The 24,134-nt window shown below is 45.1% G+C and overlaps 1 long non-coding RNA gene across 1 annotated transcript; it reads left to right on the top strand.

The window, feature by feature from the left end:
- The first annotated feature begins 7,397 nt into the window (after nt 1-7,397).
- Nucleotides 7,398-20,349, top strand: LOC126543141 (uncharacterized). The gene is made up of 4 exons (XR_007601945.3): nt 7,398-7,718; nt 8,405-8,581; nt 12,366-12,560; nt 19,589-20,349. It is a non-coding gene; the product is annotated as an uncharacterized lncRNA (long non-coding RNA).
- Nucleotides 20,350-24,134: the final 3,785 nt, after the last annotated feature.

Here is a 24,134-nt window from a genome sequence, read left to right as displayed (position 1 = left end):
GCTCCACAGCCACCGTAGTCCTTCATAAAGAAAGCAACAAAATCCCAATAAAGAAAGGCGTCAGGCAGGGAGATCCGATCTCTCCAATGCTATTCACAGCATGTTTACAGGAGGTATTCAGAGACCTGGATTGGGAAGAATTGGGGATAAGAGTTAATGCAGAATACCTTAGCAACTTGTCATTCGCTGCTGATATTGCCTTGCTTAGTAACTCAAGGGACCAATTGCAATGCATGCTCACTGACCTGGAGATGCAAAGCAGAAGAGTGGCTGTAAAATCTAATCTGCAGAAAACTGAAGTAATCATTAATAGTCTCGGTAGAGAACAGCAATTTACAATAGGTTGCGAGGCACTGGAAGTGATAAGAGAATACATCTTCTTAGGGCAGGTAGTGACCATGGATCCGGGTCATGGGACGGAAATAATCAGAAGAATAAGAATGGGCTGGTGTGCGTTTGGCAGGCATTCTCAGATCATGAACAGCAGGTTGCCATTATCAATCAAGAGAAAAGTGTATAAAAGTTGTGTCTTACCAGTACTCACTTAGGGGCAGAAACGTGGAGGCTTATGAAAAGGGTCCTACTTAAATTGAGGACGAGACAACGAGCTATGGAAAGAAGAATGTTGGGTGTGACGTTAAGGGATAAGAAAAGAGCAAATTGGGTGAGGGAACACACGCAGGTTAATGACATCTTAGTTGAAATCAAGAAAAAGAAATTGGCATGGGCAGGACATGTAATGAGGAGGGAAGGTAACCGATGGTCATTAAGGGTTACGGACTAGATTCCAAGGGAAGGGAAGCGTAGGAGGGGGCGGCAGAAAGTTAGGTGGACGGATGAGATTAAGAAGTTTGCAGGGACGACATGGCCAAAATTAGTACATAACCTGAGTAGTTGGAGAAGTATGGGAGAGGCCTTTGCCCTGCAGTGGGCGTAACCAGGCTGACGATGATGATGATGATGTATTACTGGGTATTCCCCACTGCTTATGTGCTACTCTTCAATGACAGAAAAAAACGAAGAAAAGGAAAGTTGCTCCGGCTGTGGGCGGGGTGAAACCAGCGATATAAAATTATTAAAATCTTATATGGGTATATCCTCATACATGTGCCTCACCGAGACTTCGTTGCAGTGGCGCTCGGTGGCGCAGCGTGCAATAACGTAACTGTTAAAAAGCATCCCAGTTGCATACATGCTTGATGCGCGACGCGCTTCTGAGTTTGCTAAACGGCGTGTCGATAAATTGTTTCAATCCTAATGTCAGACAAGTCAAAATTCTTCGTGAGAAGGGCTTTGCTTGATGTTTTAGTGTTTATTATTGCTTTTATTCTTTTTTTGTTAGCATGTATTGTTAGGACTCTTCAGGTCCATTCGCTGGCATTCTTGGAAGTGATTTATGACAGGTGCCCTGTTCCAATGTCTACTTCGGAGCTCCAGCACAGGCTGCATTGCTAGACCAGACTATCATGCGTCCCCGCGGGAGCCGTACATAGTCATGTTGAACCTTCAACGTTGAGAAGGTTAACGTACGACGTGAAAAAAATTGCGCATTGCTGGCCGAGAATCCGCACGATGAAGTCTGTCAGAATGAGGTAGGTGTACGCAAGGCAATTTTTACTCTAGCACAATTGGCAATTGCGCTTCAAGGAAAAAACTTACGGACTCCGAAGCACACGGCACTGATTGCTGTTATTTTACTACAATTGAACACAAATTGATAGAGATCCCGACGCCGCATTCCGTCTTTGCCAAAAAAGAGTTAGGATGGAGTTTAGCTCTGCTAACTTCCAAAGTATTTATTCTATTTTGTTACAATTACCTACAGCTCCCGAGTTGGCAATTATCGTAGCAGCGTTATTAAAAACCTAAAGGCAAAAAAATAGAGCGCCGCAAAAAACAGCCTCTAAGAGCACGTAAGCGATAGCGTAGTCAAATTGTGACGTCTCGACAGCGGCGCGCAGGTGCGTCGCGAATGACCTTGCACACCCTCATTTATCACAGCGACGTTTCTATGCCTCGTATCCCCTGCAAACATGTGATTTTGGGCCCCCTGTGACGCTCTAGCGCACGCTCAACACACCTGGAGTTTTCACTTCGGTGCTCCCCAGTCGGCGAAGTCCAAAAAGTTTCAGCGGCGCCCTCTCGCGTGTGACGTCATGCTGGGCTGTGACGTCAGCGCCGCCTGCCTGCCATGCCGCGCCCTTGCTCGCTGCGTGACGGCTGCTTTCATGACGCGGTCGGTCGACCTGCCGTGCTGGAACTTTAGAAATGTCCTGTGTCGATGCGTTCGGCTCCGCAAAATAAACGGGCATTTACATAATATTCCGCGATTGCGCTCCTCCTGCGAAACTGAGCGTTGTCATCGCTGGAACCACGCTTAGTTTGGACTGCTCCGCTGCTTGTCTGATAGCTGTCAGTGGGTACGTGTGCGTGTGTGGTGTGGATCTCTTGTCGAGACGGTTTCTTGGTTGTCGCTCTCCTCGGAATTATTTGTCGTCCTTCTTTTTTTTTTTTTTGATGGCGAACTGCATCATTTGACTTTCGGTGTACCGTGTCGGCGCTGTAATGTAGTGTTAGCCAATGTTCCGGACGCTCCGCTTGGTTGGTTTCATGTTCTATTGGCCTCAGACAATGGATTGTTTTTCGGCCAGAATTTTTAAACAAATTTTCAAAGAAGCTCGATCCCATTCTCATGAAATTACGTGGTTGCTGCAGTGAGTTATTACGTGGATTGCTTTAGTCACACTAGAGCAAGTTGCGGTATTTTGCTCCTGTGGGACATTCGCGCAAATGGTGGCGTTAAGGCAATAAGTGATGGATAAACACCTTTAAGTGGTCCGGCGCAATGCAAGTCGAACCTGCAAACTTTGCTTGTTTGAAGTTATTCTACCTTTATTATTGCAAACATATTGAGAATATCTTTGTAATACCTGCGTCAGGTAAATTGTATGTATATAATATATTTTTTTGTGTTTATTATCACTCCTTCTTTTTTCTACACTGCTGTAAACTTCATTGTATTCCATTACCCGTTTACACCAAGCACATATTCTAGTGTATGCAGCCCTGTGTACGGGCCTCAAGGCGCCCTCAAGCATTACTAGGCCACTTTTCGCCTCTTATGTCCTCCAATGTATGGTGCAATTAAAACTATGTTTAGCACCATGATTGCATATGGTCCACTTATGGGCAACACGGCTGGCCAATAAATTTATGAATTTATAGTATTCAAATCACGAAATATATCTTATTTAAATAAATACATTATATCACCGCTCTTAAAATAGTAATACTAAATTTAAGTATGCGTCTTCTATGCCAAGCAGAGCAATTTGTATCGCTGCAGACTGTCGTGGAAGCACTCGAGATATCTCACCAGTTCTCTTGACCTTGTTATATTTATTAATGCAGGCACACCACCTACAGATTTCTTCGAAAGCAGTGGCAAACTGCTTTAAATCAACAAGATTGACGTGTTGCAGCGTTGCGTTTAAAATGGCAGCCTCACACGATCCGCGTAATCTTAACACAAGACCTTTTAAACTGTGTAAAACTAACATATGATACACTTATTTTCCCGAGTCATTTCGAAAGAGCTTCCTAAGTACACGCCAGAGTTGTTGAATAAGAGAGGTGGTAAGTGAGCTCCGTTCCATAGTTGTCCTAAAAAATGCACTAGTGGGAAACATGGCACTAGTGTCTATGGGGCCTGTAAGTATGGCCGTTCAGGGAACATGAGATTGATGAACGCACATCCATTCGCCTAAAAGTCCGCTTCTGAGCTTCAAGCAGCTTTGCGTCTTTGCGGATGAAGATGTTTCAAAAATATATTGCGTCTTGAACGCAACAATTGCCAATGACTCTAAATATGCACACGGTCTTCCCGTCTCCAAACTTTTAAAAGAATAATTGTAAAACTTAGTGTCAAAAAAAAATACGTAGGAAACCACCAGATATATACAAATCGAAATCGGGTTTAGAGTGCCGGGTGAGTCGCTAAGTGTTTTTACAACACACACACGCGTGTACGTGTATATATATATATATATATATATATATATATATATATATATATATATATATATATGAGGGAAGAAGAATGTTATGGCATATGTTTTTACTGACGCTTCGGTCCTGGGGCCGAATCGTCAGTACCTGCCTGACTAGTAACACATTTTACCACCATGTACTCGCTTACCATTTTGGTTTACTAGAGTTTCAATATGCGCAAGTTCGTGTGGGACAAAGTTACAAGTGTCTGGTGTCTAGATATGAGTGTGACGCGGCTACACTTGCATTCACTCCGACGAAGGCAGGTCCTCCGGCCGAAACGCCAGTAAAAACATATGCCATACCGTTTGTCTTTTTTTTTCTTTTTTGAATTGGCAACAACGCATCGCATTCAACGTTATTTCCTTTGCCTAATAATCTTGACTTAGTTATTTGGTACGCACATCAGGGTATGTGCCCATTTATGGCCAATCCGACAAAAAGTTTACCTGCTACTGTGGCTCAAGTGGCAGAAAATCTCCATATATTGCATGATATGTGTAATACGTTCACAGCGAAGCTCGATATGATTCGAGTTACGTGTATTTTGTTCTCCATAAGCAAAAACAATCATCAATAGCTCATACATCCTAATGAAGCAAAAAGTGTAATTGCTCATAGCCCTGTAAGTCAGACGCTATGAGCACGCGGCAACGTGCAAGGAACAGTGCTTACATTCTTTCGAATCCAGCACACCACATACGGAAGAGCATTAGTTTCAGTAAAGAACAAGCTCAAAACGAAAGCATCCGAACCGCATAACTGATTATAAGGTGCTCGGGACCGCAACGCGAAGCACGCAACGCTCCTGGCTAACGTTCCCCGGTAAAGATTCATCATCATCATCATCAGCCTAGTTACGCCCACTGCAGGGCAAAGGCCTCTCCCATACTTCTCCAACTACCCCGGTCATGTACTAATTGTGGCCATGTTGTCCCTGCAAACGTCTTAATGTCATCCGCCCACCTAACTTTCTGCCGCCCCCTACTACGCTTTCCTTCCCTTGGAATCCAGTCCGTAACCCTTAATGACCATCGGTTATCTTCCCTCCTCATTACATGTCCGGCCCATGCCCATTTTTTTTTCTTGATTTCAACTAAGATGTCATTTACCCGCGTTTGTTCCCTCACCCAATCTGCTCTTTTCTTATCCCTTAACGTTACACCTATCATTCTTCTTTCCATGGCTCGTTGCGTCGTCCTCAATTTCAGCAGAACCCTTTTCGTAAGCCTCCAGGTTTCTGCCCCGTAGGTGAGTACTGGTAAGACACAGCTGTTATACACTAGACAGCAAAACGCTTGCGTAACAGTTAGCATGCGACGCAACGCAAACGATAATAAAGGCTGCACTGCACGGCACAAACTTGTCCTTTAACATAGTGGAAAGGAGCAAAACCCTAATATAACACTACTTCCATTACCCTAAAGCCATAAAGCATTGCATGGCCACCTTAGCAGCTGTAGTGCTGATATTCAAGAGGTGGGTTAACAGCTCACCTTCAGACAGTGGTATAGCTCATTATTTTCTTTTGTGTGAGGACCTGACCTGGCGGCACAAACTAGTCCTTTAACATAGTGGAAAGGAACAAAACGCCTGCGCTACCGCAAATGTATATGGCGCCACCTACATATGTAAAACCACAAAGTACTGGTAAGCCCAATCCATACGAAATGTCGAGCTGATCCAATGCCGAGTACGCAAATGCCTCACTAAGGCGTATGAGCAAAAGACAGGTTACAGCAAACATGAGCATGACTCGGCTACAGCAAACATGAGCGTACTCTCTCGTTAAGCGTACCGCGCCGCTAATTGAGAATGTATCTCAAAACAACGCGCCTATTTCTCACCAGTACGCCATTTTCAATGCACTTGGCCGCTCTCGTTTCGACCGGCACTGCCGAGTTGCCTTACGTAAGGCAACGTGGCAACGGCGTTAGCGTTGAACGCTAAATCCCGATAAAATGCTTTCGTACGTAGGAGATCCAAACGTAGCAGATCCAAAACGCCAACACTAAGCCCTTACGCTTGCTGCTACACACTATACTAAACCTGTCTACTGTTGCACAGCCTGCCGCGACGACGCCAGCTTTCGGCGTGGGTTGCGACGTTTCTAACATTTCGTACATAAAATGGACAGCCCAGCAACTGATTACAATGTTGTTGCAGCGCCGCTATGGGTGGCGATGTGGTGTGGAAATTGCGATTGCTCCCCTTCCTACCGTTACGCTAATCTTGCACTACTTCCATTACCCTAAAGCCATAAAGCATTGCATGGCCACCTCAGCAGCTGTAGTGGTGATATTCGAGAGGTGGGTTAACAGCGCACCTTCAGACAGTGGTATAGCTCATTATTTTCTTTTGTGTGAGGACCTGTCATCGCCATTCTTACCACAAAAAGCATCATACAACGCCCCCGTCTCCACAACGTCCCAGCGCTCTCACACTGTGTATTCACTTGATTTGGGATTCTTATTATGGCATAATTTCCAAAGGAAATTCAGTGAATATACGTAAAAATTTCATGAGAATAAAGTTAAGACTCTTGTGCTGGATAAACTTGAACATTGCATGAATTTACGCGCATTAGATGAAAATAAACTATATGGTACGCAACGTAGTTAGTCATGAAACTTTCACTTTTCAATAATCGTCAATAAGCTTCGCTTCACGTTTACTTCAACATGTGCGTTGCATCTTCTTATTTCCGTCTTCTGTTTAATAATTGAAATTTAGACATGTCAATAAAACATTTCAAAATCACTTGGCTTGATCAATGTAGAGTAAATATAATACCATTTTTTTACCTCCAGGTTTTTACATCCACAAAAAAAACGAGCGTGCACAACAGATTGCAACCTCAGCAACATGTGTTACCGTTATGCTGCATGAGCGCAAGCGACGGAGACAAACACAAAACTGAAAAGAGAAACTAAACAAGAGCACCGCCATTCCTTCTATTCCTGTCTCCGTCCGTACTCAGCCTTGCTGCGTCATCACTGCGCCCAAGAATCTTCTTTCTTTTAAGTCAAGAGCTCTGCAACATGTCAGAATACCTTATTCCGAACCCAAAGAAGCATGAACACGTAGTACAAAACAATTGCAGCAACCAATTTTGCGCAAGCTTCAAACTCCATGGTATGCTGCAGAACATGCCCGGTCGCAAGACATGCGATGACAGCTTTGAAGAAGCACGTTTGCGAGGCAGCTGCTCAGACACCCGCTAACCGCCGGCGCTTTTTATGCTGCCTTTGCATCAACGCACGTCAACTTAAGAAGCCCAGGCAATGTTCTTTGTTTATAAAACAGCTGCTCCGAAGCCTACAGGTCGGCAATATATCATGACTCATCGCGCTTAAAACATTCTGGTGGCACTGGGCTTGCTCGCACTACTGCACGCTTAGATATCCTTGACGTGCACTTTCCTATCGAGTCCACAACATAGAAAACGTATCGATCACGCATTTTTATGTGAGCATAGGACCTGAGCCCGGTTTATCATAAATTTGCGGGGACAACAAGAGTAAAGTGTGCACCGTAAGTGTGCAACTTTTTATTGTGACGGGCTCCTGGGGCATGCACACCTGCTGGAATGCTTCGCACCCAAGCAGCGTATCTCTTCCTATTTGCTTTTGTCGCCCAATCCCACTGTGCAAACGCCGGCGCAAAAGGTGAGAACGGCCGTCTTCAAACCTAGTGACAGGCTTGTTGTTGCATTTCATTCGTACTAAATTTTGCTTTCTTGAAGTGACCATGCTCTAAGTACTACAGAGGTGTGAGTGAAAGACGCAACGTGACGTTAATCATACTTAGATGTGTTTAGGATTGATTAAAAGGCTTCTTCGATAAAAAGTAGTAGGTTGGAAGGTATCGATTTAAATATAAAACATACTGATCCACATTCCTTCAAAACAAATTTCATCGAAATGGAATTAACACTCGACAGTAAACTGGCGTATAATCACGCCTATTTTTGCCCTAAGAAATCCTGCTTACGTGAATTTGCTGTAAAATTAATGGCGGTGGTTTAGTTAGCAGCTAACCCGCCGTGGTTGCTCAGTGGCTATGGTGTTGGGCTGCTCCGCACAAGCTCGCGGGATGAGACCCCTGCCATGGCGGCCGCATTTCGATGGGGGCGAAATACGAAAACACCCGTGTACTTAGATTTAGGCGCAGGTTAAAGAACCCCAGGTGGTCGAAATTTCTGGAGTCCTCCACTACGGCGTGCCTCATAATCAAAAAATGGATGTGGCGCGTTCAACCCCATAATTTAATTATTTTATTTGAATTTAGTGAGCAGCTGGTTGGGCCTTGCTAAGAATATTTCAACTGCTTCTTGCCTCTGAATTCTACCCAGGTACCCCAATGTTAAATACAAAGTGCCTAAAGGAACCTACCGTAGAAGACTGCAATACCATTCTACTAAGCTGGAGCTATAACAGTGAAAACAAAACATGCGAGAAAGGCTTTGTTTGCAATGACTGTGTTAACAGATTTGATGATCAAAATGAATGCAAAAAAGTCTGCTCTATGGGTAAGTACAACCGAAATACAAGTCTAACTTTAGCTTGAAACTCATTGCTAGACAAAAATAATTTTTTAAGAAAGTTGAATACGCCTAAATCTTTGGAAAGTGTAGAAATGAGTTAGTTTTATACGTTAGTGGCGCACCGATATTGCCAATGGCGCAGGTTAAGCAACGTAGCTCTTCCAAGGTGTGGTCGATAGTATCAGGGTGATGGTGGTAGCTGAAGGGATCGCGAAGGTAGTGCTTGTGGCTTCGGCGGCCCTGGGAGAATGAAATTTTCATCTATTAGAGCCGGCGGGACGGCGACCGTATGGTGCTCGGTGAGGCGTCCCCCAACGCAAAATGAACTGATTGCGGAAACGTCCAAGGAAGGATGGCGGCGGGCCGTATAATGGCCTAAAGTGTTTGGGTTTGGCGCAGTGAATCCCTTTGAAAAGGTTGCTGCGCAGCTGCCTTTGAGCTAGATAGGAGGCCCACGGTCCGAGTAGTTATTTGATGCTGGGGCCGGTGCGCGCTGACCAATGGCAAGGGTGGACGCAGGCGATGTAGGACGACAAGACATGGAATGACGAGACGGTTCAAATGGCGACAACTCTTGGTACTGAGCACTCGAGATGGTTTAGTGAGCAAGGACGGCTGCCCGCAAGTCCTCGTAGAAGTCGGGGCCGGGGGTGGCAGCCGGAGCCTGGAACGCAGCCGGGGCCTGAAACCTTCTCGAGACGGAAATTACTGTCGAGCTGGATGAACCAGATGTCCGGCATGTCGATGTACAATTCCCGGACGCCGTACAACCACGTGAGGTCTGCGGGAACGCGTGAGGCCACGTCACTCTCGCCTTGTTAGAGTCGCTGCGTTGACGCTGGCATGGCTGGGCTCGGCTGTCCGGTGTCACCAATTTGTGAGTGATGGCTCTAACATGTAGTCGCCGTAGCCACGGTTTATTTAGGAGGGCCAGCCGTGGTGCCGCGGTATTTTGGGAGAGGCACGTACCACGGACGCTAAGTTCTAGCGCGCTAGTGTGTTATTTTTTTCCTGCGACCTGCACGCGAGCCTCCTTCTTCTTATGCACCGGCTCTCGAGGCGATAGTCGCGTCGCTGCCAAATTCTTTTTAGAAGTATGTTAGACGGATCTGGAATTGTTTTTACGGATGCACGTCCGACATTCCTCCAGAGTTTTCCCTATGTATCTCGCCAAGAGGGAGTTTTAGTTCGTGGTTTCCAATATAAATACATGAGAATGAAAAAATCCTTCTTTCTCGGCAACCAATGCACCCGCATCCATGAAGCTTGTTGAAGTTAAAAAATGTAAAATTCTAGTCACTGTTGCCGCGAATATTCTGTTTATGTCATCAAATTTTTAATGCGCGCTGTTGAAAACCGCAAGATTTGTGAAAACGGAACTATCAAGTGGGCAGCTCTCTGAGTTAGCAATAACGAATGGTGCCACACTTCTGTATATTGTCCCTTATAGTGCATATTAATCAAGGAATGTTATGTATTGTGCATCGCTTTTTTTTCTGCATATTACCCCGTTCCCTAACGACACTGCATGACATCTGTAGCGGTCAGCCTTAAAAGCGAACGATGGCAAAGTTATCTTTGACAAGGATGAGTGCACGTATCTAAGCATTGCATTGTCTGTCCGTTTGAGGTTTCGCATGGTCTTCAATTTTTTATGCTGTGAATTTTTAACTATGGGCCACCGCACCTTGAAACTTGCATCAACATTACGAAGGCGTTGATAAACCGGGGCTCTTGGACACGCGAGGGGTGCTAACATTGGTTGCTTGCATTTTTCGGCTGGTGAACAGCTACCATACTATAAGAGATGGTATCTCGCATAATAAGCCCTAAATCCTCGCCTTCGCTGCAAAAGGATTGCAGCAAAAAGCTTCTCAGGTTCATTTCAAAGTTGAGTTGATTAAAGGTTTCTCCTACATTAACCGAACTTGTTACAATGCCGCTACCGTGGAAGAAGAATCCAATCAACATCGCGGGTAGTTTTTTATGGCAATGTAGGGAAAGCAACATGGGCGTAGATTCGGCATATATTACTGCTCCACGTATTCCGGCAGCATTTGGTAGTTTTAGGATATTTGTAACGTTCACTGAATGTTGATACATTTCACGTACAATAGTACCTAATTCGTTGAAACGCAGAAGGCAATGCATTAAAGTAATGTAACATTTAACACTCTATTGTAATTCGCTTTATGTTCATGTTGTAAATAGGATATTATTGTTTGCTGTTACCCATCATAAACTAACGCGAATGAGAATGTAGATTGTTTCAGGAGCGTTCCTAAATGTGCGTGTTCGCCTAAATAGTTTCTCTTTCATTGCTACGGGAAGTTGTCAGAAAGTACATGCTAGAGAGCTCAGCCTAAAATACACACGACCGTTTAACCAACATGATACCTACTAAATCGAAACATGACTCAAAGCATCTAACCATTGTGAAAAATGAAGGGGACTCAAAATGGCTCTAAAGTGGAATAGCTTAGAGATTAAGGAGATTGTGAACTTATCAATGAGGGATTGGACGACGTGAGCGAACAGAAAAAGAAGCTCATTCCCAACAAATCTTTAACAGCAGTTCACAAAAAATTACTGATACAGTTTTTAGAGAGCAGCGCTTAGGCGCTCGTTTCTCTGGCGAGCGTCTGCTTCGGCGCCCTAGTTTGTAACCGGGGGAAAGAGCAGAGCGAAAGATAAGAGCGAACGTGGACCGCAGCCGGGTGTGAAAAAAGCGGCGAGAGCGAAGAGAGCGCGAGAAGGAAAGCGGAGGAGGACGTTATGGGGAAAAAGAGAGAAGAAAAGCGAAGTACCGCGCACCAGGGGCAGTGCGTCAACGATGGCTACGAGATGGTGCCAGCGTAGCGCGCGTCGTCAGTATGGAAACAAAGCGAAGCATGGGCGGAGGTCGTTTGCTGCGGCTGCTGTGGCTGGGAACCACGCGTCTCCCACGCGCTTCTCTCTTGATCTCCCGAGTAGCGAGGCATTCGCCCCACACTGAGCTCCGTTTGCGACGTGCCGCACGAGACAAATTGTCAGCGTCAGCCAATATATAGCAAAGTGAAAACACGTGTACAGCGAGGCTCAATTTTCGCATTAGAGAGTACCGTAATCGTCGGTGAATTTTCTTCTCATACTTACTATGGGCTCATAAATAGGGCGCTGCTGCAACAAAGAAAGCTTATGAGCACAGTAGAAATTATGGTAATATGCTATAAATTGCTTGTTAGCTTGGCCGGTTGCGGGTGAGGACATATCAAATCAAGCAAAGGAAACAGGGGAGATAAAGTTAAGGGAATAGATCACATAGGCACCGATTTCCAAGTCATCTTTGCTAAGCAGTGGCAAGATTTATGGGCGGAAGGAGATACAACTGGAAGCCAGCGTCCCTTAGAGCATCCCGTATTTTTTTAACCACTTTGTGCTCTTTCTTTATTATGCACAGTAACTATCCTCAGTATTTGTCCTAGCTGACGTAAATGTCCCGTAATAACACAATAATGCAACCTTAGCCGGACATGGTTCTCTTTACATGCAGTCACATTAAGCAGAAGGATTTACCGATGGTTTACTATGGCTTGAGTTCTAAAATTAAATTTTCACAAAAGGGCCGAACAAGAATAAACAAAAAGCAGTTATTGGTAGCGCCTGTCTGTTTTGGGTTCTTGTATATCCAGCTTTTCGCACGAAAACGTTCACTTAGGTAGTTTGTGTGTCCTGTAGTGAGCAAGTGGTTTTTAGTAAACGTGCATGCGCTTTTGATTTTCTCTCGCAGTAAAAGCAAAAAAACCTAGACGCAACAAAAGAAACTGCAGATACTGGATGGCATGGGGGGCAAGTTGTCAAGATAAATGGTTTGAAGAAAGGAAGACAAAGGCAGGAAAAATGGATCTAATACTGTTTTTCACCGGCTGTGGATCAGAAAAGAAAAAGTTATATGAATACAGCTATTCCCGGAAAAAATGTCATGGTAAGTATAGCGAAGTCTCTTCGAATAATTTATAAAATCTATAAGATAGCCCTTCGTTGAAATGAAAACGTTTGAACGCGGTATCCTCGAGTTGAACATTTTCAGAAAAATTATAATGCTTTGAACTTGCAAGCACAGGCAGAGCAATGCATCACGCGATGGAAATAAAGAAAAAAAGCAGAAGAGAGCGAAGCTGAATGCGCGTCTCATATATTAATAAGAGCATGTGTGAAAAACAGCCTCAAGGTCATCTAAATGGCCAACAACGTACAAATTATAGCGTGGGAACGGGGGTGGCGGGGAGGGGGGTAGAGCCGCTAAATAAAGCTATCGGTCTAAAGAAATTTTACTTCCGTGAATTTCTATTCACCAAAACTATTCAGTACCTAGAAAGGCTTAAAACGTCACGTTTCACAGTCTGTGAGGTCTGCTATAATATCATCCTGGGTTTTGGGTGGTGGTGGAAATTCGCGCTGGCAATTCAAAATCCATTATGCTACCTTTACTTGTGCACCTACCTTCTGCTTTATTATTATCAGGCAAGGAAGAGCGGATCACTACCACGTAATATTTTCCTCGTCATAGGTGTGCAAATCGGCAAGACTGGTAAAAGTTAAAATTTTTTACGGCTCTCCAGAAATACAGAACCACTAGATCATAGCTGTGTAACACTAAACGTCTGAGAAACAGCTATTTTCCCTGCTATATGGTTTACAACACTAGGTCTGAATTGAACTTCAGATAGGAGTTCAAATCATAAGCTTTGTAGAAGACATAATATCGTAATTATAGAGTTGTTCGGCTATTCTTGCGGCATCCTGTAGAAGTAGAGTATCTCAAGGTACCATGATAGGGCATATTATTATCAAAGAAAGACACATTTCAAGCAACCCATGCTATATTTTCAACACTGCATTTGCTATGCAGGATACACCTTCAGGTGAAAAGGATCTATTCTTATTTCTTTCCACAATTAGGGCAACCAAAATCGGGTTGGCCATGTGCCTACAAAATGTTGGGGCAGAAGCATTCTAAGATGATGAACCTCGTGCATATCCACTTGCCTGCTTCGAACCACAAAATTTTTATGGGCCCATCAGAAGGCATGCTAGCTTATAATCTCGTGGTCAGCCACAATGCCAAATGATGCCATGGCGCAATATATGGTATTGGAATCGTAGCGCTCCATTCGAAACTCCGTAGAAACTCCCCTATCCCTAGTATCTTGGATGCCATGGTGTTGCAGTGGCTATCTATGAAGTAGCAGGGCTCAAACAGTATGATTGATCAAGAATTTGAGCATGCCAATATCACATCGCCAGTAGAGAAGTTGGGGAGTCTTTTTTTTTCAATTCTTTCAATTCTTTATTCAACATCGTCATGAGAATGTTGGGTGCATCGACAAAAAGCCAGAAGAAAGGCTTGACAGAGGTCGACGCAGCCTACAATGACTTGGCAACAGTATCGCAGTATATCATACAGCATGTGTAAAGCATTCGCAATAACAACATTGACACAAATGAAACGGTATTTGAACATTACAGGCAAAACAAAAGCAAGCACAAAGCACTATGACATAAGTGTCAGCAGTATATAAATTAACATCAATTCACAGCGTGTTATTTAACGTCTGTGGAAGAATGTAGCTAAGCATTTGGCGACCATAATTCGTTCGCGTTTTAGGCACAAACCACGTGAAGCCAAGTGAAACCACGTGAAGCCAAACCAAGTGAAAGTAGTGAAGGGAGTCGAGTGTCAGGCAAGAAACCCACTCCAGGGAGGTCGTCAGCAAACCTCAAGGTTTGCTTATGACCTCATAGACCATCCACCCTAGCACTGGTAGAACGGTCTTCATTGCGAGTTGCAACTTCAATGCCTGAACAGACTACGTGTCCCCTCTGAAGTCTCACAGGACACGTGATGCCTGATTGCGAGGCCGTGCTATCAGCAGAGGAAAAGAGCCCACGGCTATCCATAAAAAATTGCTGCTTTAGATGCGGGAAGCAGGGGCACATTGCTCACTGTTGCCGAACGGCAGCGCGGCTCAAGTGTGACCGATGGACACATTTCTGCACTGTGCGATATGTGGGGACGACTGTGGATCTTTGGGGACGATATTTGGGGACGCATACCTACAGTCCACCATCAACTACTCCTCTTGGAGCTGAAAACCGAGAGGCGGCCACAAAACGAGAAAAGCACTGCTCCTGCTAGCAGCACGCCATCGCCATCTGTGCTGCCAAAACAGCCACAGTATGAGCGTCCGGAAAGCGTGGCCGCATGGCAGTAAGGCTGCCGCTTCACACCTGCAGCAAACGGAAATTTTTCTGTAAATACTTATCGCAGCAGCTATATCTGCCTAGCACTGGGAATGAAGAACTGGACGTGTTTACATTCGGCGGGTGCAACCCCCCGGCATTACCAATGCCAGAGGGTAAACGTCACACTCTGTGGCCGCATGAGCGCTTTAATCGGCTCAGACTGTTATTGGAAGGTAGCGACCGGACGCGTCGAACGTTTCACCGACAACCTATGTGCAGTAAGCACTGTATCTGGCTGGCTCATTGACTATACGCTGTCTGCCACCCTGTGTCACCACGTAACGCCAATGCAAGTGGAGACCCGACCTGGAGACCCATAAGACATGTGTCGGCTGGATGGCATTCGTATAACCAACAGACAGGAGGGCCACGAGATCAACAAGCACCCGCTGCTCATCCACTTTCGCAGCGCAGTGCACAAGAGTGCAGGGCGCTAGGTAGAGCCGCTGGTGGTCAAAATGTCAGGTCTCAGGTAATGTACGAACTAGTCTGTAGCTGAAGGCAGGCTCAGGCGTCAGCTTCAGCTGTTCGAACGTCACCCGGCACTTATATAGGAATACGATACCACCACCAGGGAGTACTTTAAGCAAACCTACTTGGGGAGAATAGTGCCATCTGAAACACTAGGGCAGACGGTCATTACCTGCGTCATTATGCAGCAGTCTGACGCGAAGCCCGCACTACAAAGGTCTGCGCCGTGTTAGATGCCTCAACGCATGAATACAGCAAAGCGTCTTCGAACGGCATGGTCGATAAATACATCAAGCTTGATCCCAAAATCCTGCAGCTGGGCCTGCAGTTTAGATGCAGCAAGTTCATTCCCACCGCTGACACCCGGCCGGCCTTCCTCCAGATATGCATCCCATCAGAATACAGAGACGGTCTACATTTACTGACCGACTACCAATAGGTCAGCATCCCGTCCCGCCAATCTTCAAGTGGCGCGTGACCCAGGTCCTTTTCGAGGCGTCTTTTAGCCCATTCTTTCTGCCAGCAACCCTAAAGCTACACCTCGAAACATGCAAGACAACGCACCCTGTCTTTGCAGCCCGCCTACGTCGGTCATTTTACGTGGACGACTTCGTCATACGTGCGTCTTCCGAAGAAGAGGCATTGGAAATTTATCGGCCAGCGAATGCCATTTTTACCGATGCAAAAGTGTAACTGACAAACTGTTGCCAGAACTCCCGCCTGCTCTGCCCCAAGTTCTGGAACTACGACCTCTCACTTGAGAATGTTAGTGAGCAAAGCTATTAGTCCAATGTGCTTGATCTGCTTTGCGACCACTCATGAGACATCATCCTCGCCACGCAAGCCGTGCTTTCCTACATTTCAGCTCAATCACCGACAAAGAGAAACGTCTTACAGGCATTCGCCAGGTTATTCGATTCATCGTGCTTCATCGCTCCATTTCATATGCGAGCTCAACTCCTGTTCCAACGTCTACGGCCAAAGTACATCGATTGGGACGAGACTCTACAACTTGACGTTGAGGACTTGCGGAAGAACTGGGTATCGGAACTGTCTGTCCTGTCTTCCTGCCACATTCAACGTTACATTTCACTCTCTCACTGACATCGCAAGATTATGGAGACACGACAATACACTTGATCGCTGACGCCAGCCCTCATGCGTATGGAGTTGCAGTGTTTGTACGCCAGCCACTAGCCGATGGCAGTTTTACTGTAAGGATCCTTATAGCAAGTATCGCCTAGCACTGCTGAAGAAGATTTCTCTACCATGTTTGGAACTTCTTGCGTGTCTTTATTTAATTTATGGCATTACATCCCGAAAATGCCCCAGGTATCATCATCTGTCGCATCCTCCAGGACTGCTTCAACGACAGCATTACACTGTGTGTATGGTGAGGCTAACCGCTTGGAGACCTTCCTAAGGAAACGTGCTTGTGAGATTGATACTTCGACCCAAAACTACACTTGGTGCCACTGCGTGAGTGCAGACAACCCGGCTGACCTTTGGCGCACGGAGTAGCAGTAGCGGTTCTAATACGAGAAACTAAGTGGAGGACTTGACTTCTGTGGTTGGCCAAACGAGAAGGCAACTGCTCTTTGAAACCTAGCGCTACGCTGACGGTGCATGACCTGAACCGCAAATTTGCGTCCGGGTGCCCAACCGCAGTCTCACCGCAAGCCGTACGTCTACCGATATGACTGCTGGACTAAGAAAACTACAACTCATTCTCCAGCCTTCTCAGAGTAACCAGCTGGATTTTGAGGTATATTTACAACGCTTCGCGAAACCAGCCGTGCTTGTCTCCGCCTCTTGCGTCACTGGAAATGAAGCACGTGGAGTGCTATAGGCTCAAGTTGGGTCAAAAAACCACATTCTCAGCCGAGGTCGCCTCCCATCACGCTGACCAGCCGTTGTCAATAAATTCCAACCTGCTGACTTTAGCGCCGGATATTGACCAGGACGAGCTGCTTAGAGATAGAGACAGCTTTCGGGAACTCGATGGGCCAGAGGAACTTAACACCCAATCCTGTTACCAAGTGACCACGTGTTTACATGGTTGTTTGCATCTGCAGCACATGTCCATCTTCTACATGCCGGAGTTCAAGTTACGCTTCTAAACCTCCGGTCGCGATTTTGGATCCTAAGGTCAAGACGAGCCGTTAAGAAGGTGCGTCAAGTGTGCTTGCTGAGTAGTCGTAGACGTTTGTTTTCAGCATCGATCCTGTTGGCACCATTACCGAAAGACTGCATGGTAGAAGCATCACCGTCCGACGTCGAGGCAGTAGACTATTGCGGCCCGCTTTACTGCCGCCACACGCAAGTCTGCGAAGCTTGATATTGCCGTTTACTCCTTTGCAGTGACCAGAGCAGTACACCTAAAAATAAACTTGGACACGACAGCGCGATCCTTCATCCTTGCCTTTCGTCGTTTTACAGTCACGAGTGGCATTCCCTTCTAGAGTTTATTCTGTAACACCATGACATTCCGCACGTGTTCCAAACAACAGCAATTTCTCTTCAGCAAGACCGTCCACGACCACGCATCTGCTTACCGCATCAGGTGTAACTTCATCGCGGTACGAGCTACGTGGTGCTGCGGCTTCTGGGAGCGTGTCGTAAGGACAATTAGGGATGCGCTGAAGCGCTGCCTTAGACGAAGCAGCCTCTATTATGAAGAACTACTAGATTCGATAACGCTATTGCACTTCTTAACAGCAAGCCCGTAGTGGGACTACCAGGAAGAACCACCAGCTGTTTGTCTAACTCCACTGCGCATGACTTGCGAAGGCAGGTAAACTAGACAAGAGCCTTTGCATTGATTGTGGAAACGAGAGAAGAAAGAATATTTGCTTCTCCTCCACTATCTATGTTGCTATTTTTTCCTTTCTATGTTGCGATCTACCAGTTTTAGAAAGCAATGCCACTCGCCCAATGCTCAACCGTATTGAAAGGCCCACCATCCTTACGCACAAGGAAAGCATTTTTACGCGCAATGCGAAAAAAGGGAATAACAACTATGTGCTTGCACGTAACCTGCGTCCACTAAGTGAAAAAATGTCCCTGTATCTTTTTCATACGGTTCGCGTCGTATCGTCGGTGTCGCAGTGCCACCGCCACTCCATCGTGGTCATGCACTGCACATTATTCCTTTGTTATTATGTCATCCTAGTCACCCTTTTGTCGTTAAACCATGCATAATCATTAAGTCAATATCGTCATCCTGCTGTCGTCATTCCATGGTCGTCAATATGCCGTCGTCATGGAGTCTACTTCAAATCGTGATATTTAAGGCCGACCCAGTCGAGTGACTGTCATAGCAAGTTCGGCCGATTCCAAAGACCTTGTATGCATCAAAAAGCCGAAGCAATTAATATTTCATAATGACTACTAGAAACTTCACATAAACGTTTCGTTAGCAATATGCTGTGTCGTTACGTCGTTTAGAGGCTATTTGTTTTACCATTGACAGTCATTGTCGGATCATTTCTCCCTAAATTTTATTGCGCAAGAACGGCCAGCGTTCATAAAAAGTGGCCGAAGTAGCTGAAGAAGGTTGTCACTTTAAAGCCGAGAGCTCTGTAGAGATATTGAACTCTTACACCCACTGTACATAAGTGTCAATCTCGTTTACAACAGCAATTAAAAACATAAGAATTGTAATAAAATTGTATTAAAATGTTGAACAGAGTACTGAATCAAGACGAATACTGGCACACGAAAGAAATATGAAAAGTTTTTAAGATAGGTTCACTGTGCGTTGCGTAGAGGAATATTTTACTTTCTGCGCTGAATATACTAAACGAAACACTGCACCTATTGAAATTATTCCCCGGTAGATGATATTCTCATTTACAGTGAATCTCAGTTCAATAAAGCTTGTCTTCTTTGTTGAAAACACGAATAACAAGCCCATACCGACATTTATTTGGTTAAAATTGTGATATTTAGAACTAAATAAATATAGTCGTAAAAGTATTGCGCCTCATTTTGATAGCTGAAAAGAAAGAAAAGTTAGTCTGCAGCGTGAGTGGCGGATGCGATAGGGAGGACCAAACCATTATTGTCGGTTACAACCATGCGAATACAATGGACAACCTAAATCCTGTACAAGTATAACGTTACCGCTATTTATATGAGATAGTATAGTTTGTGTAATACCACTTGGCAGTGTTATTCTTCTACACATGTTTAACTTTTCAGCGTTGGACGATTTTCTTATTCTATCTTTTGTAGAAGTGCCGTATCGTGCCCCGAAAAACCCAGTCAAGATATGAAGAGGGAAAATCCAGTGGTGTACCTGCCAGCGGAGGAAGACGTAATCCTCTGAGCTCCGGAATATCGAATGTTGTAGGCGCCACGCAATAATTTGCAAGCTAATGCTCTCGAACATCAGGACCAGTCTGAACGAGCCGAATTATTATTATAATAAATATATTATATGAAAACACACATACACACACAGGGAGGGAAATATGGAATGAGCAGGCTGGCGACTGCCACCGAGAGTGTCACAAAGCCTGCCTACTCTTTACGAAGGAGGGGACAGAAAATAAAGTTGAAGATAACAAGGGAAGTAAATGAGAAAGAAACAGGAAGAGGCCACAAAGACGAATGTAAAGCAGGGTCCCATAACTTATTAGGCCACAAATATAACACGACATCTGCCGGGACTCTTAGTGCAAAAACGGGCAACGATATAACTCCCCGCTAGGGCTCTGGTTTCAGGGCTGCGAGCAACAAGGCCGATTTCAGTAGCGTAGATAAACTTATCTCCTTCTTCCGAGAATCTAAGGTATACCACAACCAAATGTACACCGTCATTTTTGTTTTTCACCCATGTTCGGAAGTTGAGCCGGACTTTTTACCATTTCTATAAACACAAATAAAAGGTCTTTTACATTGTATGTATCAAGGCAACCTGAAGAGGAGGTATTCTGCTTGATAAACTATGTAGTGAGAAAGGCAACGCAGAATAAACTGGTTTTGCTACGGAATGATGAGCGAATAAAAATGTGCTGCTGTGTGAAAGACCTTATAAACCACCACTCGCGATTTAGGCCTATTTTGAGAAGGAAATTCCTGAGTTTTGTACTTGGAGTACAGATATTGTATGCAACCTAAGAGAAAGCACGGGAGATGGGATGTGAAGCAGTGGCCCAACCATCTAAGCAACGTACCAGAGTAAGTGTGAAGTGTTTACAGGGTTCCTGGCTGATCGCCACTTATGCGTCACATGTACTATGGAGAAATAGTAGACAACCTGGTGGTCTAAGAAAGTGGCCACACAAAGCAATAAAAAGAATCACGATACAACTCACCTCAAGGTGACTACCGGTAGCTATGCGAGTAGTAATCAAGCAATGTATCTAAATATTATGTTCATTAAGTCACGTTTATTTATCACGCGCAGTGGTATTTACAGGACTTTTGTTCCTTCGGCTATGTGACACATACTCCGATATAATCCTAGTCTTCTATGGCTCTAGCTTGCAAAGGTACCCCATGAGCATGGAGGCCTGACGACTACGCGGCGCTGACGCAGTGAGGAATGAATGGGGAAAACGAAATGATATAGATCTAGCGAGAACGGCGTAGGGCGACGACGGCTTGATGATAATGAGATGTCGTTATTTAAATTATAACGATGGCAAAACGACGACAGCCTTACGATGGCGTGATGATGGCAATGAGATGACGACCGCACGGTGACACTGTCGTGACGACGACTGTATGACAACAACCGGATGAAGATGCCAGAGGGACGACAATGACACGACGAAGAAGGCAGGACGACGGCGCAATGATGGCGATGGCATGACGATAACGATATGACCACAGCGGCATGACGAGAGCCGGATGTCGGAGTTACAGCGATGACAAACGAATGGCAGCGACAGCATCCTGACTATTGTATGACAACGAATACAAGACGAGAACTGTATGACGGCGACGCAGTGGCGAGGATGGCATGAGAACAGCGTGAGAACAATCGAATGACGATAAGTGCTTGATGACCATGACGGGACGATGACTGTAACACGAAAGAAGTACGGCGACGAGAGTTGGACGACAACGGCATGACAACAGTTGGATGACGAAGCTGGAGAGACGGTGATGGCGCGACCATGACGGCATTACGACGACGGTCTGACAATGAAAGCATGGCAGCGACTGTATGACTATGGCGACATGACAAGGCCGGTCATATGACAAAGAATAGCATACTCTGCTCCTATTCTACGTGGCATATCCCGTAGTCTAGGGAAAATAATTCGAAGGTTGCTGGCCATTCTTTCTTTTGGGGGGACTTCGCAGGGATCCAGCCACAGGGATCCTTTTCTTGCAGTTTACAATTTTATTGGAGATACTAAAATAATACCTTGCTGAATTTCTAAAATTATCAATAATTTCTATTATGTCAATTCTTTACGTTAACTTATTTATTAAAATTGATAACATTATTTTTATTACACTTCTAAGTTACAGTTCTATAGTCCCACGCTCCACTATTTCAATCTAGTTTCGCTTTACTTCTAAGCATACTGAAAACCACCTGCTTCTTGGCCGATCCCCGATGGTGGGTATGCGCCACTATCGGGAATAAAAGACATGGCGAGACAAGGTTGCTGGCCAGGAGCTTTCGCATATGTGTTGGAGTTTCGCGTGCATCTGCCAGTGTTTTTTCAATTGCTGAGTCAAGGCAACCCACTTTTCATACACTCAGATTTACGGAAGCTTGTCACTTTTTTCGTTTGGCAATATAACACGCTAGCCATGCACTAAGCCAAGACCTTCAGGATAGAAGCGCTGCACGCATACATAAAGATATACGGCGACACGAAAACTTACTGCCTGCGTACAAATACTGGCCTACTTGCGTAACTAATCCCACATGGCGACTAGTTATTCCAGAAATAGTCACTTAAATTTCCGGAATAGGTCGCAAATATGATAAGCCGGTAATTGTGACAGAGCAATTTACATATCTCGTCTTTGCACTAATTGTGTGGATCGCATTCACGTGTATACCGATGGATCATGCTGGAAACAAATCTCTACATCTGCGTTTTGTTTACCTGCATAACAAGAGAATATAGTTAGAAGCTTTGCCAATTTAGAACGTGCGCAACGACTGAACGTTACGCCATACTTTCTTCTTTACGTTACATATCGGTTGAAATCGTTTGGTGCAGAATAGGGTAATTGGAGATGGCAGGGACAGGCCTTCGTCCTGCAGTGGACATAAAATAGGCTGATGATGATGATGAGGAGGAGGGTGATGACGACGACAACGACGACGACGACTACATATATCAGCAGTCAGAACCACTTCTATGGGTAATTCTGAGTGACTCACAAGCCTCATTGCTCCGCGTAAGTGAAATCAGCTTAAGAAAAGCAAACAACACAGCGACATAGGAAATACAGAAGACATACGCCATAACAAAATGTCTCCAACACGACATAACATTCCATTGGATTCTGAGTCACTTTGAAATCGTATGAAATGTCACAGCTTCAAACATAGCACGTGCAGCACATCAAGAGAATGAATTGTCACTGCTTACTCTAGCGGCGAGTGGACAATTTCAATTATGGATAACCAACTAGCCCAACAATTAACTCTTCTAGAATGCACTCGAACTGAGCCCGTTCGGCCAAGGTGGGCACGCGGCGAGGACACTGGCGTCGGAAAACTCTCCTGGGGTTTGCCGGGCAGGTGTTGGGTGGAGGTTTGTGTCAAAGTGAACCTGGCGATCTGCTGCGTCCACTCGTAGCAAAATTATCAAAGTAGGACCCGGAGGACCGGCACAAAGGCGAGAAATCGACGGAGCCGACGTGAGCTGCCACCTCCGGCGTCAGCGACCGCAGCGCCTCCTATATGAAAGAAAAAGGTAAAGCTAACAATACACAATGGCACAGGCTGGAACTAATACCAAGCGCAACTATTGTATACTTTTTGCGCTACCTTCTTCTGTAAGTACGTACGTACAACACTATTGGCCATGAAAAGTTTTTCTTTTAATATCTTTGCTCGTTTAGTTCAGGAACTTATGCACTATTTACCATGCACGGGAAATTGCCCCAACTGAAAACAAATCAGCCTTGATATCCTGCGATCAATGTGCAGTGTGCTAAATACGTTTCGTAGAAGTTGTATTTACCTTGTTAATTTAGATAAAACCTACTGGAAACAACTAAGTACTGGCAGTCATAAACTATTTCTTACTCAAGAACAAAGGCACTTCGAATGAGGACGGAAATTATGGAGCACAACCATTTATGTCAAATAAGTAACATAGAGGTGGCCTCACGTAAAGTTTCGCAGTCATCTACGGCGCGTGTGAAAGAGGTGCCTTCAACTAGCAAAGTCGGCTCGAACAGACTATGAACAACGACGATAATTGAAACGACAATAGCGTCAAGGCGTGAGGAAATTCAAGTAACTGTCGTCTTTCTGGTCTAATTTCGGCAGAATACAAGGACCCATTCCTCGAGACAGTGTGGACTTTTCAACAAAACAATTATCCTGCGCGGCTTACTCGTTCACTTATTACTAAAATAATATAAATATAATAGGCTAATGATGTACATGCCTGAAAACGCCCGAAACATACGGCATATACGAAAGGTTACAGTACTTATCCAGCACCTTTCAACGCTACGTCATCTTACAGAACGCCTGAGTATATGAAGTACACCGGTTACACCGCAGCTGACATCAGATGCGCTCCACGCCTCTTATGCCGTCCTTGTGGGACACTGGCCATATGAAAAA

This window comes from Dermacentor andersoni, chromosome 10 (genome assembly GCF_023375885.2).
Source record: "Dermacentor andersoni chromosome 10, qqDerAnde1_hic_scaffold, whole genome shotgun sequence".
Taxonomy (NCBI): domain Eukaryota; kingdom Metazoa; phylum Arthropoda; class Arachnida; order Ixodida; family Ixodidae; genus Dermacentor; species Dermacentor andersoni.
The sequence above is the reverse complement of the archived record's forward strand: the minus strand, read 5'-3'. Positions and strand labels throughout refer to the sequence as shown.